This window comes from Eleginops maclovinus, chromosome 19 (assembly GCF_036324505.1).
Source record: "Eleginops maclovinus isolate JMC-PN-2008 ecotype Puerto Natales chromosome 19, JC_Emac_rtc_rv5, whole genome shotgun sequence".
Classification (NCBI taxonomy): Eukaryota; Metazoa; Chordata; class Actinopteri; order Perciformes; family Eleginopidae; genus Eleginops; species Eleginops maclovinus.
The window spans coordinates 19,027,145-19,052,825 of record NC_086367.1 but is presented as its reverse complement, the minus strand read 5'-3'; the positions used below and the strand labels follow the sequence as shown (position 1 = coordinate 19,052,825).

The 25,681-nt window shown below is 41.8% G+C and overlaps 1 long non-coding RNA gene across 2 annotated transcripts; it reads right to left on the bottom strand.

Moving 5' to 3' along the window:
• Window positions 1-91: 91 nt before the first annotated feature.
• On the bottom strand, window positions 92-25,373 carry LOC134881088 (uncharacterized). 2 transcript variants are annotated; one of them, XR_010167995.1, is made up of 3 exons: window positions 25,269-25,373; window positions 1,066-1,150; window positions 92-182 (listed from the first exon to the last, which is right to left on the bottom strand). It is a non-coding gene; the product is annotated as an uncharacterized LOC134881088 (long non-coding RNA). The 2 variants fall into 2 exon arrangements; XR_010167996.1 differs by having other exon boundaries at window positions 25,241-25,334.
• Window positions 25,374-25,681: the final 308 nt, after the last annotated feature.

Below are 25,681 nucleotides of genomic sequence, written 5' to 3'. Positions count from 1 at the left end.
CGCTATGTGCCGTGTCCTGTCCCCGCACCTGTCTGGCACCGCGTTCCCCTATTGAGTCTTGATAAAACTAGGTCATTCGCAAAGCTCTCCCTGGACACTAGCACTGGAAAGAAAATAACCGGGGATGTGAATCGAGCTCCAGTGGAGGTGGCCCAGCTTCCTGCCAGGGCCACAGAGGGATGCTGAGAGGAAGGATAAGATAATGCACAGTTGTGATAAAGTATGGCTGTTTCTGCATTTTACTATAGCTGGGGAGATAATCATTCCTCTGATATCTAAAACTTCTCTTCGCTGTTCCATATTTTGCGTGTGATGTGGCTCTCTAAGTTTCCTCCTGGTGCTTTCAATAACATTTCTGTCATCTGATAAATCATGCAGGAATTCCTAATCCCATATCTCTTTCATAACTCCTCCACCCCCCACCCTCCTTTGTCTCTATATCCTTGCAAGCAGACCCCCGGATGATGTCTGATACCAATTAGGCATCGGAGGACTCCATAAACAAGTCAGTCACAATACGTATGACCTATTGTTCGTATCACACTGAAGCATGAAACTACTTTGCGGCACACATGCTGTTGTCATCACCACTAAGACAGGGCTTCTAGAAATATCTAGTGGAAACCAGCCGAGCAGGAAGTGAGTATGAAAAAGCTCACATGAGAGGCAGGAAATCAGGTGACTGGAGTTTTATTGTTTTGTTCCCCCTCATAGTGTTACGGAGGAAAAAGTTCTGGCTAAGAAACAAGTTATAAGCTCCAGACAAAATGGCACAAATACCCTCACACCTGAACGAGCCATATTTCTCACTACACTGACATTTTGAGTCCATAGAGTTATGGAATCGATCCCTGCCCCCACATCCTCCCTTCACCATGAGCCCGAGGCGTATGTCTGCCAGATGTCCAGAGAGGGGGGGCATATGAAAGGGCTGAAGAGTGCCAGAGGTGTCTTATATCGGAGGAATTATTATCCTAATGATATAACATAACACATGCCGTCAGTCCCTCCAGGAGAAACAAACCCCGATCTATATTAGAGCCACGTCTCTTTCATTTAACTGACCTTTTTTGGGGGGGGAGCAGGAGGAGGAAGATGATGACAAGGATTTTCTTTTTCCATCCGGGACTTATAGACCGCTGGGCTGTACCTGAAAGTACAAAAAGATCACATCACGATCTTGTTTTCCATTCACAAAGTAGTATTCTCAACGATAAGTGCACTATATTTCACAAAAATGGAAATATTATGACGGGTACAGTGAGTACTTTCCACGCCGCTTTAGGTCTTTCAGAGCGAGTACAGAAGTGTTTGTCTACTATTTTAAAGTCAAAACTGCTCCACCAATTGAAAATCTGCTCAGAGATCGTAGGTCAACCCTGTGAGAAACTCTCATGAATCCGCCTTCTGATTATACTTGTCGATTCCCAGGTAAAATGTGAGTTAAACGGTATTGAACAGATTGTCTTCAGTGATTGTAATGTAATGTTAAATGTCTGATTCCTTGTATCATGTGGCAAATTGAGCTGCTGTAATGCAAGAGAAATGTCAGTCTTGATCTGACATAAGGTATACCCGTGTGGTAATACTGTAAATACTATACATTGCTAGTGCAGGAGATGAATTAGTAGATTTTCATAGCGATGTGCTGCAAACTATACAATACAATTCAATCAAATAGCCATTAGTGATGTGGCACGAAATGATGGAATGTAAAAAGAACTGAGTTACTACTCCACTATCATTTCAGCTCTACTGAGGTGAACATTTACTTTTAGGTCAGAGCCTGGAGCTCATATTTTCATTTCAAAAGATAGCTTTCTGGCCTCTTCGCTCTGAATAGATGGACACTACAGATAGTGCGGAAAAGGCGAGACAGAGCAGACTTCATGCAGCAAATGGCAACGGGTTTGCGTACATGGGGTGCTCGGGTAGCTCGCCTGGCTCATAAAGCTCATCATTTCATTGCAGGGTTTTGTCTGATAATTTACCAATGGGCTCTGTAAAAGCCTCCATAATTCCTGCCTACATCCCTGCTTATTTAGCTCGCACAAGATGAAACACACTGATCAAATTCAATAAAAGACATCTGAAATCCACCCTTGAGCTTGTGTAAGTTGTTGTAAACCATATACATGTAGGGAAACTTGATCCACTGACTTGACTCGAGTTATACCATGTAGCACACATACAGACCCTGGTAGATGGATATCTAGCCCTCAGCCCCTAGAGCATTTCAGTGAATAGATGAGGAGGAGGGTAGACAGTACCTGACATTTACTTAGTACCACGGGATAGACAGGCCATTGTCTTTGCTGAAATTAGAAACTCTGCCGCAGAAGGGCGAACGGGGGAGAAAGAGGGTGGTGTCACACAACCTGATATCAATCTAATGAAATAATAGCAAGCGCTCTGATGTGGATATCTGGGATATCTAGACTTTTAACCCCATTGATAAAAGTCTTTCTCGACCTTGGGAAGCCTACAGACACAAAGAGGGTGAAACAGTGAACTGAGGCGGTGAACTCCTGTGCACAAACTCACTTTCACTGCCTCGAAAAAATGAGAGGACACATGTCACATAAAAAACAAGAACCTGAAACTTCTGTCGATGTGACGGCAGGAAGAGCTTTCAAAGTTCTGACTGAAGTGGCACTGATGAACATCACGGGCCACACTCAGGGACACTTTCTACAGGCCGTAAGACTGTCAATCACCTGAGCTCAGCATGTGTTTATTCTACACATTTATAAATCATTACAGCATGCAGTATTTGTTCTCTCGTACAGACATTTATATTCAGTTTTACCTTATTTACTTATTCCTGCATTTCACTTGCACTGTCGTCTGATTTATTCTCTTTATATTCTACAGAAACAACACCTATTGCTGTCTCTTGCACCATTTTATATTGCACTATTTCTCTTCTTTTATGTCCTAAGTATTTTGTATGTTGGCCGAGCCTGGGAATTTCTTTGCCAACAACAACTCTATTTTACATATGACAATATAACCTTTGAGTCTTTCAATATAAATACATCTCTCCCTGGGAGCTGTTTTTCTGATTGTACGATAATAGCCAATATAGTGGTTGACAGCCAGATAGAGAGGGGGGGGGGGGAGCGCATATGGCAGGCAGAGACACATTAATGTAAAGCCAACAGCACAAGCTGTCTTTCTGATCTGTCCCCGGCGTGTCAAAAGACTGGATTACTTTCCCGCGTCTCTGCAGTCGGCCTGACCAATCGGCTTCCACAAAAACAGCTCAAACCACTCAGCATCCATCAGCGAGAAAGAGGAAGGGAAAGAAGAAGTGGAAAGCTGGTAAAAGGAAGTGAGAGTGAGGCCAGCGTAACATCTGCTCCAGATCCTTTTTAGTGGAGTCCGTCCCCTTCTCGTGGGCCGTTTTGTTTGTCCATGGGTCAGGAAGACAAGCCAAACACACAAAGAGAGGCTCAGAGATGTGTGCACTCACAGAGAAGTTAATAAGTCAATAGGACACATCTCCATATCTTATTGGGCCTTGTCTTAGCGGCCTGTTGGGGGAAAAAACGAACGGGATTGACACAAATCAAAGTACTTTTCACTCGTTGGGGTGCAAGGAGCGAGCCAAAGAGCCCGAAAAGAACAAAGGAACAAAAAGGAGAAGAAAAAAGGAGGGAAGAGGAGAATGAAAAGCCCCCTTCTGACTCGCAGTGACCCACATACATTTGCCCAGCTTTTCTGGGGCTCTTTCTCTCTTGGCAACCGCCAGCCTCTGTGAAAGAATCCCAGCGTTCAGCCAAAGGCAAAGCCCATGTGAGAGGAGGGAGGGGAGGATGGCAGAGACAGAGAGAAGGAGGTGTGGACGGGTGGACACCAGACCCCTCCTCCTCCTCCTCCCGAAGGCCTGTTGCTCCTGACGACCGCCGTTCAATGGATTCCTCCGAATCCAGGAGGCCGAACACGCACAGCATGCAGGGCAGGGTATTAAGATCCAATTCAAACAACAAGAACTGACACAACCTTGTCAAAACACTCCGCTGGGTTTTAAATCTTACTTGAGTAAATGTAAATGAGTAATACTTTTAGAATGTACTAAAGTATTCAAGATAACTTTATCTTTAGGAGCAAAATAACTGTTATGATTGATGTTTTGATGTATGTTGCATTATTAGGTTATTACATTTGTTGTATTAATGCATCAGCAGCATTTTATTATTGTAGATCCTTAGCATAGTACAGCGTTTCCCAAACTATGGGTTGAGCCCCCTTCAAAAGACTCACAAAGTAAATCGGGAAGGTCGTGAGATGATTCATGAAGTACAAAATGTTTTACTTTGACCAAAAGCCTGATCTTGCTGTGTCTTTATATGAATATAGGTTAATAATCTACAGTATAGCACTTGTTTGGATGAACGACAACAACATAGTGACTAATCTACAACCAGGAAATAGTAAAAGTATCTTTTTTGTGAACTGTGTGTTCCAACACCAACCCTGACTGCACCCGAGTCACTTTATCGCGAGCGTCTTCGTGACAAAATGTAGTTTAGAGACCAGATGTACTCATTGGAGATTCTGCCTGGTGAGAGTGTGACCCCATGTTGTCGGTCAGTGATGCAGTTTGAAAACCCACAATGACTTTAAGACCTCCGATTACAAGACAGAAAGCTGTGTAGAGTAAACAGTAAATCAATTTCAACACTTTGAAAATGGTGTAGTGTTAACTTGGCTGAAGGGTTCACAAGCCAAAAATTACTGGAAACCACTAGCCAAATTATCTTTGCGATGAATCTGATTCTGCAAAGTCCCTAGCAATTAAAGCTGTCTCGTAAACGCAGTTCAATGTGTGCCTCTATACGGTGATGGAGTAGAAGACAAAGTATGGTAGTGAATAAATGTTCTGACGGAATCAATGGCAACGTGCTGATCTCTGGTGTACGAGCGAGCAGAAATGTGACATTGAGCTTTAAGTTTTAGCAATATTTAACACTTCCTATGTACATTTCTACACCTCATCTTTATTTGATCCAAGAATAAGATTTAAAAAATAGGATTATTTTGGCACACTGGTTTTTCTTGGTGCAGAGCAGCAGCTGCGAGCGGGGGAAAAACTGAAAGGGACCAGTAGAAGGTTTTAATGGGCCGTTTGATTGGGGTGTGCAGACTTGTAGCCTAATGATGGATGAATGCGGAGCCTTCTAAGCGACAGTGACATAATCAGAGAGCTGTAGGTCAGCTAGTGACAGCTGAGTGGCTGTGGCAGAGCGGGAGAAAGAGCCCTTTCAGCCCCAACGCTCACGGACCCCGATCCAAGTTCATTAGCAGTCAGACCGGCTACAGGGCCTGCTGCAGGCTTCTCCACAGCTACGCATTAAACACACACACACACATGTATCAGCATGCAAAGACACACTGAACATCACATAACAGGCACTTTTTTCTTCTGAAAGTGAATCAGTTTTTGTTCTTAATGGTCCAATGCTGTTATTTTTCTCCCCTTTGCTCGCCTTTTTAATGGCTTTGGCAAAGCGTTTTATCTATAAACAATAAAAGGTTGGGGCTAAAACATTTTTCTCTGGTTTGGCCCCTTCACTACTAATCATCTATACACTCTCCCCTCTTTTCCTGCCATTAAGCTGCGATGGAGCCAAACCCGCAGCCCAGCCAAAGAACCTGATAGTCGTGGAACCCATGCAGCTCTCCCCCCACCTTGGAATGCATTTCTGCTGCGCTGCACTTTTCACCATCCAGCAGGGAATGGATGCAAGCACCCCCCAAAAAAATCACCCGCACCCACCCACCGACTCAGACACAAACGCACCACCACTCGCTTTTGAGAAATTGCACTCCAAACTTTGACAGGCCTACAGTACGTGCCTCCAGACTGACTTGCACTCAGTCGTGGAAAGTAACGAAGTACATGTATTCAATTTACACGGCTGCACTACTCATACTTCACTACGACTCCGAGGGAATGCTGTGCTCCTTGCTCAGCCACATCTATCTGACAGCTGTAACTACCAGTTACTTGTATGAAAAAATGCATGACAATCATGTGAAACACAACATATTGTTAACAGTGGGGGGGGGGGGGGTCAAACTGGTTTGGTTTATGGCTTTAACAACTAAAATGTGTATTTCGTTGTTTCAGAAGTTCCATCAAAAGCACAGGATAAGAAGAACGCATGAATTCAAATGTGTGTAGCATACCTTCCTTGTCCTTCTATTAGTTCATGACCCTTCTGATTTATATTGTGACCCTTTATATGGGCCTGACCCATAGTTTTGGAACCACTGCACTAGGCTACCTGTATAAAGAGTAGAAACTAGCTTAAACATATGGAAGTAAAGTAAAATGTCACAAACCAATTGCTGCATCATTGTTAAAAAATCGAATAGTCACTGATGATACATGACCTTTAATAGTTTTACGTCTAAAATCCGTAGCACTGTTTGCTAAATTATGCACCTTTATTGAAGTATGACTTTTACGATATACAAGTATTTTCACATTGTTTAATTGGTACTTTTACTTAAGTAAAGCATCTGATTTATACTGCTTAAACTAAATCTCAAGGTTAATAGTGCACAATACCCACACATACAAAAAGCCACAAACACTCACACCCTTCTCCTCATAAATGACCACAACTGAACAGAGACAAATTCCTCCCCCATCACACTTTTCAGCTTCCCCTAGACCGCAGCAGCGATCATGGAGAAAACGGAGGCTTTGGCCAGACACCGCTTCTGGCCATCCACCCTCAGCATGTGATCTTGTGTTTCAAAGTCAACACAACGTGAACGGGACCACTTCAACTACAGCCCACACACTCTCCCACCAAACACAGCATATCCTCTCTGGTGTATCTTTCACCCCCACGTCTGTTTTATGCCTCCATTTAAACTGTAGTCTACTCACTTCTTCCATCCTCCGCCTACGAAACATCTCTCTGTGAGGGGGCCTGCACACATGTACAGTAATCTGGTTAGCAGTTGAGGTGTTTGTACTGAAAATATTTCAATTGTGTGACCTTAGAGATACAAAAATGAGAAGGCAGCGAGTGAAGAAGAAGGGGAGGCTGAGTAGGAGAAAAGGAAACAAGATGAGAGGAAGAAAAGCAAAGATAGATGAAGGAAGAGAAGGAAACCGGGGAGATAAGTGTGACCTGCATCCTGACAGTCCTGTGGGAACTATTCTACTGCCCCCTGCTGGTGTCCTACACAAACCTCCCATCAATACACACCTCTTTCCCACACTGCACTGACACCAGGCTCTCCTTCATTCACTCTCTGTGATGACTCAAATTATACGCCACACTCGTTCTGTAATTACATAGACGCTAATGTGTATACTTTACATAAAAGGATAGCTCGCCCACGCTCAGGTTCGAGTCGGAGGAGCTGCCGGGTTCCCCCCGTGTGACGACGACACCCTGCCACTCTATACTCTTCACATGTACTCGCCTGCAGTGCAGCAGATGATATCATAAAGACATTAACTAGGTTATGACCTGATTAAAGCATGCAATGACATATGATCTACCTGAGACTGCTCCCGCACCCTGGGGCCTGCCTTTGTGCCATGGTTGTGTGTATCCTACTGCCATTGGAGCGTCTGTCTTGTATGTAAATATGTGACAGTTACTCATAGTGGTGTATTCTAATCAGCGTTACTTACATTATAATGAGGATTACCACTGGGCATTGAATCTGCTATTCAAGAACAGTCTTTGTCTGTCCAAACCTGAATCTTATACCTTTTACCTGTGGCAGAACCAAACAATATTTGGCGGGAATTAAGACCTGGGAATCCTACGGCTCTAGATCCATGGTAATATTCCAGATACTCTGCACAGAGCTAATCAAACTGTAACTTATCCATAGCCTGTTAGCAAACCTTTAGCTTTGAATACTTAATCATTTAGCTGCAGGATAGTGATATAGCTATAGAGAAAGCAATGTAGCCCGACGCTTTGTTAAATATTTGTTCAACTATCGACATTCATACTGCCTAGAGGTTAATCTTAACGTTGATCTGCTGCTATCATTAACTAGCTAACATTAGCATGGTAGCATGGAAGAAGTGGTGGTGTTATCCAAGTCTTACAATTAACTTATAATTCTTAATCCTAGTAAATATGTTTATCTGAGGTAGAAAGGTCCACCATGTTCGTTTGCCAAACCACTCAGTTAGTTATCATCAGTCTTGCAAAACCAAAACATGCCAATTGAAAACTCATCCGACAGCCATTGTTCTATCGTTGCGTTGGTTGTCCAAATATTGGCATGAGAACATACTAATATATAGGGTTGGGAACCGAAACTTGATTTCAAATTAGAACAGAGATCAGAATGCCACGTATCAGGTACCTAGGTTCCTGGACTGGTTGTTTCCTAAACAAACTACACCTTATTGTTGTTTCTGTATGTCGCTGTGCAAATGTTGTTTTTGTCAGCTGAAATCACTGTGGGGAGATTGATAGGATTGTCCAGTCAGGTACGTATGTTTCTTTTTCCTTTGAGCAATAGCCTAATAGAGCACCAAGCTGATTTTACTGGCCCGTCGTATGTTGGACACTGTGTGACAAAAACATAAATGGGGTTGAATATTATTATTTAACAGCAACCAAATGAAGCTGAATTTAATGTTGAACCTCCAGAAACTCTATGAAATGATTATGAATAAATACTATTTGTGTAAAAGTGTTCATAAACACAAGATCAAGAATCGCTAAACCGATATCAATAAGCAGAACTCTCTTCCCTAGCTCAGATAAAAAGCATAGCACAGTATTTCAATTTGAACATTTTAATAGGAAAACGGGATGGTCTCCCATGCAGTGGGTCATTACAAGCAGAAGACCCGTTTTTTACCCTGGTGCCACCCTCAGGCCAGGCAGTACATTTGTTTCCCTATGATTAATAACAATCTCACTTAAAATAAGGCTGTTTTTTATATTTCTTATCTAACCCAAAAGAAAATCTGGTCCGTAGCGATAATCAACAACCTCAGAGGGCCTGAACTTGACTCCACACAACCCTGAAACTTTTTTCTATTTGTAATGTAAAGTGTTTTTCGTCTAAGTAGGTGTACGTTGTAGGTGCCAATGTTGGTGTGCTTATTTAAACAAGTGTGTGTGCTTCCTCTGCTTTTCCTATGGGCCCATAAGCACTGTGGGTTGAGCAGGTTATGGGCTCTGGCTGCAGTCTGGGAACATAATGCTTTCATTGACTCAATCACAAGCTCGGACCTGCCAGCTTTGTGAGCAAGCTGCGGAGTGAGCATTATTGTAAAAAGGCTTTTAAAACCGCTATTAAGCCACATTAGGGTGTGTGTACGAGTGTGTGTGGTGGTGATGTGGGATTTGTACAGGAGGGTTGGTTTTACGCAGGAGGGTAGTTTTTACACACTCTAAACAACATATACAGTGTGTGGGGTAATTCACTTATAAAACCAAGACACACAACTATTTAGCTTACAGGCTTAAAGGAAATATACTGTAACTCTCGGAGCTACGCAGATCCTTGTAATGCATTTTAATGTATTGATTCTGTCGCTGCATGGTCACAAGTAATATACAGTACAGACACTGACAAGCAATTAATACAGGTTAGTTTAGCAAACATGTTGTAGCACGTTGTAATTAAAAAGGGGTGTAGTTTAGATGACTATGATTAAGAAAGCAAATAAATGACAACTAATTGTATCCCTCGCTGAGACTTCATGTAGCGACAATAACAGTGTATGAATTATAAAGAGTGTGCGCCGCCCCCTGATCCATCACGCAAAGAGCTAGCTGGTCTGATCGAAAGCTTTGCATCATCTCACGACTTTTGTCGGAAAGACAATATGAATGAACATGAATCCAATAATGAATGTGATACCCATGAATGCAATCATTTTCTGAATAATTTCCGATGATGTTTGTAATGATTTACTGCTTTTAGATTATCATTGTTAAGTGAATTACGATGTGTATCTTGTGTGTTGTTATGTTTTGTGTTTGGACCCCAGGAAGACTAGCTTGTCCCACTTTGGTGACAGCTAAAGGGGATCCTTTTAAACAATAAACAACAGCTGTAAAAATATGTGTCAATTAGTCCACCTGAAGACTGAATTCAACTGACCGTGCTAGCCAACTAGCTGGTTAGCCATCTAGGGATTTTTTGAATGCTTAAAAACAGCTGTTTTGGCGGGTAAAGAGATGATCAAGCTGGCAGCGATAAGCAATGTATCAGCTCTAAACGTGAAATACTGTCTTAAATTGATTCAATGCAGAAGTGCCCTAGTTCAGGCAAAGAGCAAGGCAATTCTACAGTATGTGCAAGCTCACACTCCTGGTAGATTATTTCTATGGCTTACAAAGGCTGTATCTCTCATGTTAACTTCAGAGACATCAAAGAAAGATGAAATGATGGGCCTCTTTATAACTCGCAACAGTAATAAAATCCCAGCTGTTCAGTGTTTTCCATCTGATAAGCCTTGAAACTATTACCTAAATTAGACTTCCTAGATGTTTTACCCTTTCAACAAGTACCTGAAACAACGATACCTACTCAAATGATTTATTTATTTATTTCAAATGGTCTGCACATCCTGGATCAACGTTTGCCATAAAGCAGTGCAAAGTCTCCTGGCAGATACATCAATGGCCAATAAAATACATCCAATAACACATTCCTGCTAGATTACCTAGTTAGGCAAATGCCATGTTTCCATCGTTCCCCTGGGAGTCACCTCAATGAAAGATAAAACTGTTGCATAACTTTCCAGGGTTTGTGAAATCCCGCCTCATGATATTATAAACTACTGCTGTGTTTTGGTGCTCGATAAGTCTGTTCATCACAAATCATGGATTGTGTTTCATTGTCTTACTGCTGCCTGAAACATTTTGTCGGTACCTACGCTCCACCTGAAGGCTTACAAGGGCCAGTGATAATGCGAAAACCGTCTTTACCACATGAAACGCACATTAAGAACCAAAGGCACAGCCACAACAAAACAACGGTGGCAATAAAAGTCACAGACAATGACCTCTGACTCACACCATAATCCACTCATTACCTGTCTAGTACAGTAGTTTATGTGTTTGAGATAATACACCTGTTCTTCCTATAATCAACATGAATGGGTTTGGCAGCAGGGCAATTATTTGGGGTATTTAAACATGTGTTTTGACCAAAAAGACATATTTCAGAACAACAAAAGACTCCAAGATACAGTGACAAGCAACTAAGTAAAGGAAACTGTAAGCATATGGGTACACATTTGTTATATCAAGGAAAATAATTGTTTCTGATTGGCTGGCAGGTGTCAAAGCGTAAAGCCCAACATCAAACGCTACCAATTTTAAACAAGTCACTCATATTAAGGTGTTACTTGTTGCTGTACTAGTGGTTGAACAATCATTTACTGATGCTTTTTTTAGACCTACATTACTGATTACACATTTTAAGTTGCCAGGTTTTCACTCTTTATTAGGTGAATGACTTATAACTTATTTTAACCACAACCACAATCTTTTGCTAGGCCTAACCAGGTAGTTTTGAAATGTGGCGTTTTGTAATTTTGTCACCGACTTGGAATCAAAACAGTGGTTCTTGTGACATCCAGGGTGCGATTTGACAAAAAAACAGAGGGGGGGATGTTTTTTTTAATTTATTCATAGACAAGAACATTGGACTTTTAACTTGCATAACTAGGGAGAAAAAAACGCAAAAAGTAGACAGGCCCTTTTTTCGGGTCCGTGGATTAGTCCCCATCACAACATGGCAAAACTTTTAATAACCCATACATGTTTCTATTCAACGTCACAAAAACATGCGTACGCACTAACAGGCAGAAAGCACCATAGAAAAGCATCAATGCTCTCCATGAAAAGACCCTCCAATTAACTTAAATCAAACACTCAAAATAATTCACTAAATAGCACAACGTGCTGTCAACACTCAGGGACAGGTCTGGAAAACTAGACAAAGTAAACAGTCGGCTCTGGTGACAAATTTGTGGTGGCTTTTTCGTTTTTCCTATCGGGGCATTGTCTGCAGCATTTCGGCCCTCTTCTATCCACAATTCTGCAAATGGGTCCTGTAAAGTAAGATGATATGCTGCTCTGAACGCGTTTCATGTTTGGTTCAGCGCTGTTTTTCCTGCGAAGTTCCCGCACAAAAATGTTACAATGTTTTTGTGTTCGATGACGTTCAGAAATATGCACCGTCTGCCAGAAGGCTGCTGAATAGCCTACTCTGATGTAAAGACACTGAAGATCGTTAGATTTCAAGAGTTTAAGTAGGCTAGCAGTTAAGTTGCATTCATCGCTATCAAGGGGGGGAAATCCTTGTCCCCACCGGAGATAAAAATAATTTAGCAGAGGTAGGGATAGGAAAACCAGAGGGGGGGAAATCCTCACCATCCCCCCCTACAAATCGCACCCTGGTGACATCCATTATCCAAAATGATCAAATCGCACTGATTAAAGTCTCTTTTGGGCAGATATAAGACTGGAATATCAGCGCCTTTTGACATCTTCACAGCTTTTTTTAATGAGAAGCAAACTTTAACCAACACATAACGTGTCTCACAAGATTAGTTTTCACAACAATGCAGCGATCTCGACACCATGTGTAGCTTCTACAAGTCTTGGGCTCATACAAATCGGACCTTATGTAGCGACAGTTACGGTAAAAGAAACATCAATAATGAAAACTTGGCCAAAAACTGTCGTATCAGGTTAATCTAGAAAAAAATTACAAACCCACATACACACACTGATTCAGAACGTCACACTGACTCAGACAGGTGCATGACCCAAACAGTCGGGTTGATTGTTTGAGATAACCGTCTTCCCCACCCTTCTCCCTGCCTTATCTGCTCCGACAGGCCCTTTGCCTTTATCTACTTCTTTAACAGCCCTTAACATTTCACATCTGCTCCGACAAACTCTCATAAACACTATCGAATGCTTTACATATCAATGCCAATCACCTGCCGTTGGTCTGAATAAACAACAGTGCAAGAAGACTTTGTCCTATGAGTAACGGTGAATAGCAGTTTAAGTAGTCCAATCCACGTACCAGGAAAAATCAAGGGAAAGTACCTATAACAAACAAATCAATCAACCCGTTATTTAGCTGATGGTTCCAAGTATTTGCCAAGTATGAAACAAGGCAAAGAAAAGAACTTATCAAAGCCAAAATGAATTTTCAGTTGCACAAATTCCTTCTCAGAACAGTGCAAATCAATCTCTGTGGAATTTATCGACTCCATACAAGCGAGCACATGTGAATTTCTTTAGATGATATTGAGACTTTGGAATTAGTTTACAGAGGCTCTCAACTGTCCCCAATGATGGGGCCACACACACCAAAGACTGCGATCATTGCAGGGTTTTCCCAGGTTTAGAGGGGTCCAGATGGGCCGGAGGACGCTCAGATGGGCCACATTCTTGAGAGAACTTAAACCTGCCACCACATTTTTTCAGATATGGGTGGTCTGCCAGTGTGGGATGTAGAAAGGCACCAACTGTCAGTGAGAGGGATGAGCAGACATCAAAGGGTGTCGGGCGTGTGGTGGAAAGTGACCCGAGGTCCAGTCTGGCTCAGTCTGTCACCCTCAGTAGCCCCGACCCGCTGAGATCACAGCCGCACTGTCACAGATCCGCCTCACACCGTCCCCGGAGGACCAGTGCTCGTACACTCACATTCCTAGCATCCCAGATTCCCCAGTCAAGGTCACATCGTGGCACCTACTGGACAGCACTACGAGGGAGGGAGGGTGAGGGGCAGTTGGGAGTGTGTGTGAACCCCTAACCCTGTGACCCTATGACCTTTGTAACACCAGTGTAGCTCTGTCCTTCAACAGAAACAGGGACCAGCCACGTCTTCATCCAAGGTCTAATAATGATAAATAAGTCAAACTCACAAAAGATCACTTTTTTTTGGTGTAACTGTTTCTACATTTTTTAGCAAAAAGATGGTAATTTAAATCCATAGCTTCTACTTAAACAGAGGTTTTAGTAGACCACAGTTATTCAAATCAATTCAAATCTTCCAAGCTAACTCCAGTTAGCTGTAAATCAATTACATATTTACATTTCTGAGCTGTTGTGGTTGGAGGGTAACACAAAAACTAACTTTAAAGATTTTGTTAAACTAACACAGAAATTCCGACTTGTTTTCAAGTGTAGAAATGATCAGGAAACGCAAGCTAACCAACAAAGTCCTATCACAGCTTTCTCTTCTTTTATTCCATCATTTCAATTGGATTTTTAAACAAAACATTGGACTTAGGGTTTTTTGGTTTCACTGAAACTTTCAGCCATTTTTGAAGTCCTGATTATCTTTAAATACTTAACGAGAGGGAATGGAACAACTTAATAGGAAAACAACTGAGGCCAATATGGATCTTACTCACTGCTGTGGGCTTGCACTAAAAGTTTATATTCCACAGAAGCTCAACTCAATCTTTTCATTTCTTTAAATCAAATTAATGGCTTCTATGTAATCTGCAGCACCACTTGATCCTGCTGGTTTCACAGTCATTGTCTAGACCTGCTAATCTTGGCTCGATATGAGCCTGACCAAGTTGTTTTTCAGGGAAATTAAAGAATGAGGTCAGTGATGAACTCACAGACAATGGACCAGCTTACTCATCCAACCATTGGACAGCCATTCTCACACTCACTGCTGCAAGCTGAACGCCACAAAACCTGCAATACCAGTTTGCACAACCTATTTTTCCACCTCTGTCACTTGTCAAAGTCGGTGTGTGTGTGTGTGTGTGTGTGTGTGTGTGTGTGTGTGTGTGTGTGTGTGTGTGTGTGTGTGTGTGTGTGTGTGTGTGTGTGCATGTGTGCGTGTGTGTGCTGTTTGTCTGTGTGAGAATGCCTGCCAGCTTGTGTGATTGACAAGTCAGAACAGCCCAAGCAAACATTAAAGCAGGCTTGTGAGCGCTAATGAAAGGTTGAAGGGTGTGTGTTTGTGTGTGTGCCGAAGATATCAATCAGTAAGCAGAGCATGCTGACTCAAACAGTTCAAAAGCAGCCCCGGTGAGACAAAGGGGAGCCCTCAGGTGAGTTCCCACTGTTACATCACAATGGCTGTGAACTCCGAGCACTGTCTGGCCACTGGCTCTCAGCCAATCACAGAGGGGATTAAGGGAAGGGCCTGCCAAGATGATGGATAGGGATTAAAGACGATTAGGAACTGGAATCAATTAAGAAAAAAGGAAAAAACACATCGCGCACACACATGCTCACCTTACAGGTCGCATCATGCCTCTGCAATTCCTGTCTAGTGAGAGCTTAGAGATTTTGTGACGTAGGCCTAATGCACCGCATGAGAGGAAGTGTTACAGATAAAATGTACTAAACCAGGCTTCAAATGATTTACTGGCAGCAGCAATAGTAAAGAGTTTCCTTATCTTCAAGTATGTTTTGTGTAAAATATGTCAACCTAACATTTAAAGTAATACCATTCTGATTTAATGCCACCATTGCATACCTTTGACATGGACAACTTCAAAGTGTTTCATAGTTTTAACTGGAGAGGAAATACTTACAAGCAAAGTTCAAATTTCCTGAATCAATCAATCAAATGTTTTACTCGTGTAACAAAGAGGATGATATTGCGGTTATACCATGTTGCTTCATGAAAGTATCCAACAAAAATAAAAGAGGCCTGACGATACAATTATTCATCAATATCAAAAAGCCATTCAATTATACTCATTTTTGCTTTGACACTAATTAGTGTAGCTATATTTCCGTGTTGTCTTTTGTCGACAATATCATATCAATATTGTCAGGGTTTAATGACGTCAAGCCTTTCTCGTCCTAGTCATGAAAAAGAGGTTTATGACAAACTTCATTTATAATTTTCTATATCGTAACTAAACCACAGAGCAGTTCTATAGTCTACTAAACACAGGCCTGTTGTCGTGGCTATAGACTTTTTCTTTTGTTCCAATATTTATGTTTATGATGACAGCGGTGTGGATTAATCAGTGTATATAATCGTGACCACTTGTTGCAGATTAAAGTGGAAAATAAAATACACGTGCGATGGTTTTTAAAAATATTGTTAATGAGTTGCAAGAGAGACAAATTGTGATTTTTCATACTCTTTGTTTCAGTCGTGTTGGTTGAAGGGAGTATCATAGAGAATAAAATAGCCAGTGTTTATTGATAAAACTGCCAAGCTGAGCTGCTGGTTTTGATATAGACGTTCCTTCTTCTGGTAGAGTACGGACATGAGAGTACACATTATAGTCTACCTGCATTGGTATTGATCTGTACTCCTTTCAGGCCTTTTACACAAACACCTGCGCTGTGACCCCGGCCGTTTGTCATAATTACACCTGACGTTGGAAACTTTTCCTGTCACACTCAAAACGACTCCTATCCAGCGACTTGTGCTGAAGTCACCTGCGAGCAATCACCCTTCTCCTATTCCATGAAACACACACCTTTACACACACTTTTGAACACGCCGCACCAAACACCACATCCACAGAGGGGCCTTTCTGCCTCCAGACGCTGGCGTGCAACACTGCAGCACGGGACTATTTCATAATGACAAGAGAGATTTGTAGAAAGGGGGAGGGTTGTTGTGGGGAGCAGACATGATGTAAAATAACTTAACTGCTTCATAAAGTGCAAAAGAGGAGAAGGGAGGAGGGGGTAAGAGGAAGGAGAAGCTCCCATGAGGGCCACAGTCGGACTACACAAACCCCTCTGAGCTCTGCGCCAAAATCAACATGAATGCACCGAGCAGATGTTGTTTTTGTTGCTGCCAAATTACGCTTATTTGCTACTTGACCCTTTTTGTAGACGAGGAAACATGTCCAACCTTGCATTTTAATGCACCTTGAATAAATATTTTAAAAACCCATCATGAGAGCTCGAGGGATTCCTCTGAACTTCATCAGCAGACGGAGATGGCTTTGTTGTCATGACAGTAAAGGATCATTTATAAAACACATTTAACTAATACTCTTTATATTTCTATAACAAACACATATTTGATATGTCTACAACTTGGGCTGGGACTGATAAATGATTATTTTCAAACGTATTTTGTCAAACGTTATAGTCAAAGTGGGGGATTCAAATAAACTCTTCTACTTTACTATTCAAGAACAAAGTGAATCAGTATCCAGTCTTTAGTGGTTTACCTATAGGGATTTGATGATACAAAGTATTATAACCCAAATAAAGACATCTGCCTCGATGATGAACATGTGGCGGCTACAGTAGGAGCTGTCCCTCGCTGAGAGGAGCAGAACCCGGGCAGCGCTCAAAGGTGGGACTCTGCAGAGCTCAGAGGTTGGAAATATCAGCTGTCAGTCCACACATCAAAGTAGCCTCTCTATAAATAAACGCTGACCGTGCCCCCTCTGCTTTCAGCTTCACCAGTTAGCGAGGGTGATGGAGGTGGGGGCAGAACCACAGAAGAGCCCCGAGCCGGAAATCACTGTTTTCCATGACTCTCAAATGGGGGCTTTTTTGAACACACCAAATGGTTGAAAAAACAAAAGCTCTATGAAGGCCTATATATTTCATAATAAGACGTCATACTGCAGCACACCTGCACAAACAGCCGCCGCACTGTAGCCCCCTGTACAGCAGCTCGCCATCCCCACAGCAACAAGCCCCTCGGCGCTTCAGGACGCACCATGCTTGACCTAGCGCACGTTTTGCATATAAAACTGAAATCTAAACACTGAGAAAGAGAAAAAGCTGTTTGCCGAGCTCTGAAACTGCAGTGCTCGCCCACCGAGATAAAAGCTATGAAATGGCGTAGAAGAAGAAGATGGGGTTCTGCTTGTAAAAGTACCAATACATTTCAGGAGAACAGCTCTCCATTAAAAGTATGGAAGGATTGAAAGCTGGTGCTCACTATAACAATATCAAATGACATGCACAGCCGCTTGTTGTGATTAATTAACAATGAATTATCCCACAATCCCCAACGGTTCAGAGCTTTTAATTGACTTTCAGCTCATTGTTTATCTGTCTTTACACTCTTAGTTCACGCTCAGAGATTTCCTAGCACTCTTTGTCCCCACCAGGCAATTGGTTTCAGGAAATAAGCTCTAAAAACAGAAACACTTTATTGGGGTATTTTCTCTTTGTTATATAATACAAATGCTGTAATTTTCTTTAACGGTCTTCTATTATGCTATATTTCAACAATATATTGTAGGGCGATATCTATAAAATGCATGTGTGAAGTGTTTTGCTCAAAATACCAAACAGATCACGCATTGTGGCCATGCCTCATCCCCCTCTATTTCAGCCCTGTTCCTGAAGTGCTGATTCTGTGACTGTCGCTTTAAATCTGAGCTGAGCTGAAGCTGGCCACGCCCCTTTGGATGTCATGCAGCTCTCTGTGAAGAGAGAAGTTTCTAAGGAGATACTGAGCTAAACGCTGCTGTGATTAAACCCCATATTATGTTCAAACCACATCAAGCATTATTTCTGAAACACTTCTCAGTGTTTACCACTAGAACAGAGACATTATCTGTATTATATAAACAACAACTCTCAGTCCCTCCTGCAGACATCCTGCACAGAGACACAGAGGTGCTGTGGAGGGGATTCAGCTCACGACTGTATATTGCGGACGATAGGTTGGGACGTGTCACGTGGAGGGGACGTTGCCAGGAGTTCAAAGTAAAGCCGGCCCACATTTCGGATATGACGTCATATCGGCAGAAATTCTGGATCATCTCGTTTGTACCCCGTTTTTAGAGATGTGAGTAAGGAGGAAAAGAAAGAGGGTTGTATTTTCTGATACTTTGTGAGTCTCCTTACATACCGGGGACACACATTTATGTATAAAACACACCAAAAAGTGCATTTTGCATAATAGGGGACCTTTAAAGACAGTCAATAAATGGGAAAGAGAGGTGATGACATGCAACAAATGTCCGTGAGTTATTTCAGAACCAAGGCGACAGCAGTAAGAACTCATATATAAACTTAAAGGGAGATAATAGGCCATTGTTGTGCCCACAATTTGTTTCAGCTGCCCCCAAGTAGCCAATCAAATCAGCTATTGCAGAATTAGTTAAAGCTACCCCCCCCCCCCCCGCCACTGTGCTTATACTTTCTCCACAGCTGAAGTAACACAGCTGTTGGTCTATTTCTATATTAAACCCCCATCAGGTAGGGAAAAAAAGCCCACTGCTGCTCAGAGTGGAAGGTACAGAGACCCAAACACATTCGCAGCCGCAGCCAGTCACTCAAACTAATGGCATCCTGGAGTTCTTCAAGAGGCCTGTGTCAGCCTCGGCCACCACACTGCTGCGGGAGGCTTGGAAGCTTCTCGTGGAAAACCCAAACACTTCCCTCTACAGGAGAGCCTTTCTCCCACAGTCGGAAAACATGACAGGCAGATCATGCCTGGGGAGGCTTATGCAACAAGAAGCGTTTGCAGTTTAGCTCAAGGGCGTGAGTAATACTGTTGGATTCTTATCTTTGCTTGTTGGAATTATGAAATATTGTTTGCAGACACTTAGGTGAGAGCAACCGAAGCTCTCCAGAGTGTAAACAGAAAGCTGGTGCAACAGTAATCCGTTAAATGCGGTTAGGCACAAACTCAGAGATGAACATTTGAACCCGAAACAAATTTGTTCACAGAGATACTGACAGACCTTAGTTACACAGAGGCAGGAATGAGCGGGAAAATACACCCACCACTTCCTGCTTCGCTTACATTCGATTCAGTCTGTAATTTCAATCAAATACAGCCGTGATGAATGTTATTTTCCAACTTTTTTGACAAATGTGCCTGGACTTAAACCATCCAAAACAGCAACATGTGACTCATCGCTTTGTGTTTCCTTATGCTTGAACCTTCCAAACTTACACGCACTCACACAGAAATAAACTAGTGTTATTTAGTTTCCTTCGTGACTGCAGATTCAACAAGGCAGGTAATCCATAATCGGCGAAATATCAACCTCACTGAGGCCCTAGATGAAAAGTTTGTATCATAAAAGGCAGTAGGATGGTTTGTCTGGGAAATATGAATGTCTGTACCCAATTCTAGGCTGATCCATCAAGTAAATCTGGAAACTGTTATACTAATCTACCTCTGCCAAGACTTCCAACGACCTTTTAAATCCTGAGCTGCTATGAAAACACACAAAAACCAACAGAACCATTTAACCATTTAACACAAACATTACGTTCATTTATCCAATTTCTTTCAACTTTATTTAATTGAAAAATAGTTTAAAAACATTTGAAATCATTTCCCAGAAAATGTTACTGCTGAAAGGTGGCTAGGTTTGAGTTATGTACAGTTAAATGTTCACTTCCTACCCCAGCCCGGAGATTATTAAATGGGACTAATTGCTCTTAATGCGGACAGACATACGGACACATCGGTAGCATCACCACCCAGTTCCTGCAGCTTAGGTGGTCAAATCAGTGTCTAAGGTCATGTTTACTGGAGAGAAACAGCGGGAATAAAGCGTGTAGTTCAGAAGGAGACAGCATAACAGAGCCAGCCTCGGCATTTGGATCCCATCAAAACCAAACTATGATGACGTTAGAACGTGCTAAGTGCAAGGATTCCCACTTCAAAGTAGGGAATGGGGCTCCAGTACAGTGTGGCGTCTGTTTGAAGCTTAGAGAACCATGTTCAGACACAACGCAGGCTGGGGCCGCCGGGCCTGATGGGCTGAGGGGAAGCTGGCACTGGACAAATAAGACACTCTGATCCGTGCCCAACACAAGAAACATCTGAAAAGGCCAGAATGGAAAGGAGGCTGGATTTGAGATTAAGCAGGGATGACACGTGCACACACACAGCGCACACACACACACTGACAGAGAATAAGGATAAATGTTGGTCCCAATGCGTCAAAGCCCAGTTCAAACTCCTCCTGGACTGCAGGAGGAGCAGCAGCAGCACATTCATTTTAATAACTGCTCTTATTTTCTCTCCTGCCAGCAGCTATTACAATAAGTCACGCAACGTTGCGTACCTGGAGAGCAGAGCTGCTGTTAATAATCCTGGAAAACACAAGAATGTGGACAGGATGGATAATAAGTGGTGGAACGACTCAGATGATTTACTCAAGTAAAAGACTAATAAATTACAAGAAAAACTCCTACACTGTATGCGTGTGTATCCAGTTGAAGTAGAAGTCGAGGACTTTTTATAATCAAAGTTTACAAAGTGTATAACAAATATTTGTCCTGCTTAACGTGGAAGGAGAAAGAACACTCCTGCTGTACAAACGCTCATCTAATTTCCTGGACTCTATATATATTCTGAACAATTGGATAATTAAACCTCTCTGGACTTCAAACGTGTTTAAATAAAACCATCTGAAAGGTTTAGAGGAGTAATCTCTCTAGGGTTAGATTGCTCTCACAGGCCAAGTTTCCATCAAAATGTAGCACTAAGTTTAACCACATTTTCAAACAAATGCTGTTCTGTTCTGTGAATATTAACAGTAGGTTGCATCAAAACAAACAGCTGGCGCCAGAGAATCAAACTGAAACAAGGCATCAAAAACATTTGCCTTTTATCTGATATACTCAAATCCAGGATGTTATAAGTTAATTATTTACACTGCCAACAAAGTTTGAATATGGAAAGGAGCTAGCACAAAGGGCGGGGGAACATTTGTTGTTCTTGGCAGGCTCTCCGTGTTGACCCCAGGCCTAGATCCGTTGTGCTTTAATGCTGCGAGATTATGAAAGCGCTTTTTTTTCTCCAAGAGCTTTAAACTGATATTGGAAGGAAAATAAGGCTGTGGAGTTGTTTATGTTGTAGATCACTGCAGCAGCCCTCTTAACTCCTCTGAGTCAGATGTACCTTATACTCAATAATATCTCAATTAAGGCTTTGGTAATAGCACTTTATCTTCCGCAGGTTAAGTGATTTATACTACATTAGAGGCAGCTGTGATAACTCCCACTCAACACACTTCCATCTGAAACAATTACTCCTGAAGCAAATGCTTGTAAAGCAGCGTGGGAAAGAGCTGCTCCTTCTCGATATGCAAAAGCCTCGCAGGAGATAAGCTGTGACCGTTAACCAAACGGCAGCGCTACATCTGCAAACTGTCAATAACCAATGGGCACAAACCTGCTGCCTGTTGTTGTGGGTTTAGGAGCACTTCCACATATCATGTTTCGTTTTACTAACTGACATGTTGAGAAGATAAGTGAGAGGTATCCCAAATATGGACAATTTACATTTTCTGTCATCTCATGGCATCTTTTTGCCACATTTTACTTGTCTTGAGACAGGAAATGGAAATGACTGATTTAAAGTAACCTCTTGGGATCCACAGGGACATGAGAACTGTTGGTCTGGTTTTATGGAATATACACAAATGAGTTAAACGTTGTCACAACACATGCAGACAGATGTCTAAAAGGATGCTTGAAAGATGAAAGTTTATAAAAAAAGGGTTCAAAAACTTTTCTTGTTTCCCCAAAGAGAGAATGATCAACACAATATTGGTTGGCCACAGAAGCCTCATATTTGATGATGAAAAGAACAATATTCAACTACAACACAAGTATGCACTCCGTACTGTAAAAAGCTGGCCAAAAGTGGGTTTGGGTCTTCTTTGACATGCCGGTTCAAAGAAGTGTCATGACCCATTTGGTGGTTGGTGGCTTCTTCAGAAGATTTGTTTGCCTCCCAGAAGAGCATAAAGACTTACAGTACAGTAAGGTCAAGAGGAAGAAGAGAGCGTGATCAACGAGCAATTCTCCCTCCACTGCGAGTCCAACCCTGACTGCAGGAGGGCCCGCCTGCCAAGCAGCCTACACATGGGGAAAAAGTGACTAAAAAAGGCCTGAGTTTTCCAGCAGGATCTGAGCAAAAGACCCAGACTCTGTCCAAAGCTGTGAAGCCATTAATGTGCTCGGCGAAGGCCTGACGCATTCGCCCATTCACACGTCAAACAAGTTTCCCCTCAATGGAGCGTTCTTTCTTCGCCGGCTCTGATTCAGTGGAAATGCAAATGTTAAGGTCTTGACCTGATTTGACGGAACTTTTCATTTTGTCAGTTTACAGTCCACCTCTGCACACCGCCCCCTCCACCACCACCACCACCAACACATCCTCACTGACGCTCAACAAATGCACCATGACGCCGTCACTCGCCCCACCACTCTCCAATGCCAACCTGACATTCAACTGTCCGAAAGACTTAAAAACATCATCGTGCCGTCACACCTGCACACTCAAATTTAATATCACAATTCAAGTATGTTAAGTCTGAGGATATATTTGTATAAAAGTATTTTCCCTATAACTGTACAGGCCTAGGATCCCCCAAAATATTGCCAAAGATCCATTTCAGTGTTTTTGCTATACTCCTATCCAAAAGTGTTCGTGGTTAGTTCACAGGTCTGTAATAACGCAGGACAGAAGAGGGTCTAAACTGCTAAAGTAAATTAATAGGTGAATTGTAGATAATGTCGTTGGTAGCCTTTGAATAAACAAACAGGCAGTTTGACACGGAACTAACAGATTCAGTGTATTTGTGTTTTGAGCTAGACCAGAGAATATTTGGTTAAAAAGTAACTTTAGTTCAGTTTGTAAAGGTTTAAAGAAAGTGATGTAACGTTAGGCATCATAACGTGAAGCTAAAAATGTGTGAATGTGTTAAAAATGTTTGGATTTTCACCTCAACATGTAGTCAGAATGAGGTCAAACTGTTTAACACATTTTATATTAATCCCTAGACATCTATCCATCTGCACTTCCTGTTACGCAACTTGAAAACCTGACAATGAGAACAATGAAATCACACAAGAAAAGCCTGGTGAAACTAAAAACACATTACAGCATGTACACAACACACTCCCACAAAACAGGCCCTAAAATCTGCCTCGGGGAGGACACTTCCACAGAACAGATTACAGGTTGTGAATCTCCATATTTGGAGTGCGAGTGACTGATTGGAGGAGGCGTGATGAAGCCACATGTTGACAGTGCCAAATGAGGCAGGGCCACAGCAGGTTCATGCCATTAGTGCAGCCGAGTGTGTGAAGTGAACACACCCTCACGCAGGTACTGTAGGTAGGCATTGCTTTAGAGGAAGGTTCCAGGGCCACAGGGGACTCTGAGCCAATTAAAGGATTTGCCAAGACACGTAACCCAGTTTCTCACTACTCGACACAAGGTGTGGCAGTAGGAGTGGGTGGAGGTGGAAGTTTTAGCTTGAGGCCTATACTGTAAAACAAATGGATATCTGTCATCAAAAGCATTAATGAAATTAAATGAATTGATTTTTTATTATGCTCGCGAACTCATAACCTGTCAAATGCTTGACACGTAACATTTGCATATTGACTGAAGTGAGCAGGCACGTTAGTTCACATAAAGAGGTACAACTGTCCTACATACAATGTTATATTGTAAGCCAATCTGTGTCTCATTGCTTAGTAAGCCCAGTCATAAAAACAGCCTACTGAACAAACTATCCTGTAAATGAAGACTGATGACTCAGGATCAACCTGTGTCCTCATGCTGAATGAATCCAGCTGGTTTGTCTTTTCTGGTGAAAAAGAGCCATCAAGTGGCCAAAAGAAGGTCCTGCAGCTTAAGTTATTACTGCCTATGTGTTGAGGTATAGGAGCTGTGTTTTAGTTATGTCCTTTCGAAAGCTAATGGATGAAAATGACAAAAGTATTATTTTATATACAGAATTCATGAGTTAAAACCTGAAAATGTCATCAAATCAATCATGGAAATGTCACATAAAGATTTTGAAATCACAAAAACCTCTTGCTGTAATGACACATTTGAACAACAACTCACACATAAATTGAAAGACGACAAGATATGTTTAGAATGTTTAACTATTAGTTGCCCCCACATCAGAATTACATCTTATTGTTTTTAGTTATGCTGCATTGGTCTATAGATGTCAATGTCAGTCAAACGTTAGTCTTATTAGCATGTGTCTGCTGCTAAGTACTATTTTAACAATTATGGTAAACAAAAACCCTTGTTACACCAGCAGACTTTTAATTTCGAGTTTGTGTTTGTCAAGTTCATCATCAAATGATCAGATATAAAATAAAATACCGTTGTCTTTCTCTAAGTGTTATGCTAGGCCAATTAACTACCAAGCTAACGAAGCTACTCGCGCCAGGTTAAGCAACAGTTATTACGCAACAGATGTTAGCTAGAAAGCTAACGTTGACAAACTAAAGTTGTTGGGTTGTTTCCAATATAACAAAGGAGTTATTTTACAAACACTTACTGCTGCGCTGACGAAACTTTTTAGATACCTTTTAGTCTTTTCGGAACCTCTGGATGAAAAACCATTCCGTTAAAAAAATATTTAGATCCCAAAGTTGCAGTTCTATTTCCTGCCGTTGGACCGCCATCTTTGTTATGATGGGGATTTGGCGAATTCAAACTATTAATTCAAACTTGAAACTTTTTTTTATGTTTTGTCCTTTATTTTTATAAAACAGTGCCCTAGCATTATAATAATTGTCGTAATACATTTAAGTCCCCTTTCACCAAACCCCAATAGGCTACTAAGAGTAATAAATATGGGATTTACTGGCACCAAATGCGGGGGGGACACTTATTAACCTACTGAGTGCACTTTTTAACACCTCAGCAGACAACATAAATAGATTAATTTCCAGAAGCACCAAAACCTTGTTTATTTGAAAAACAATTATTTATAATC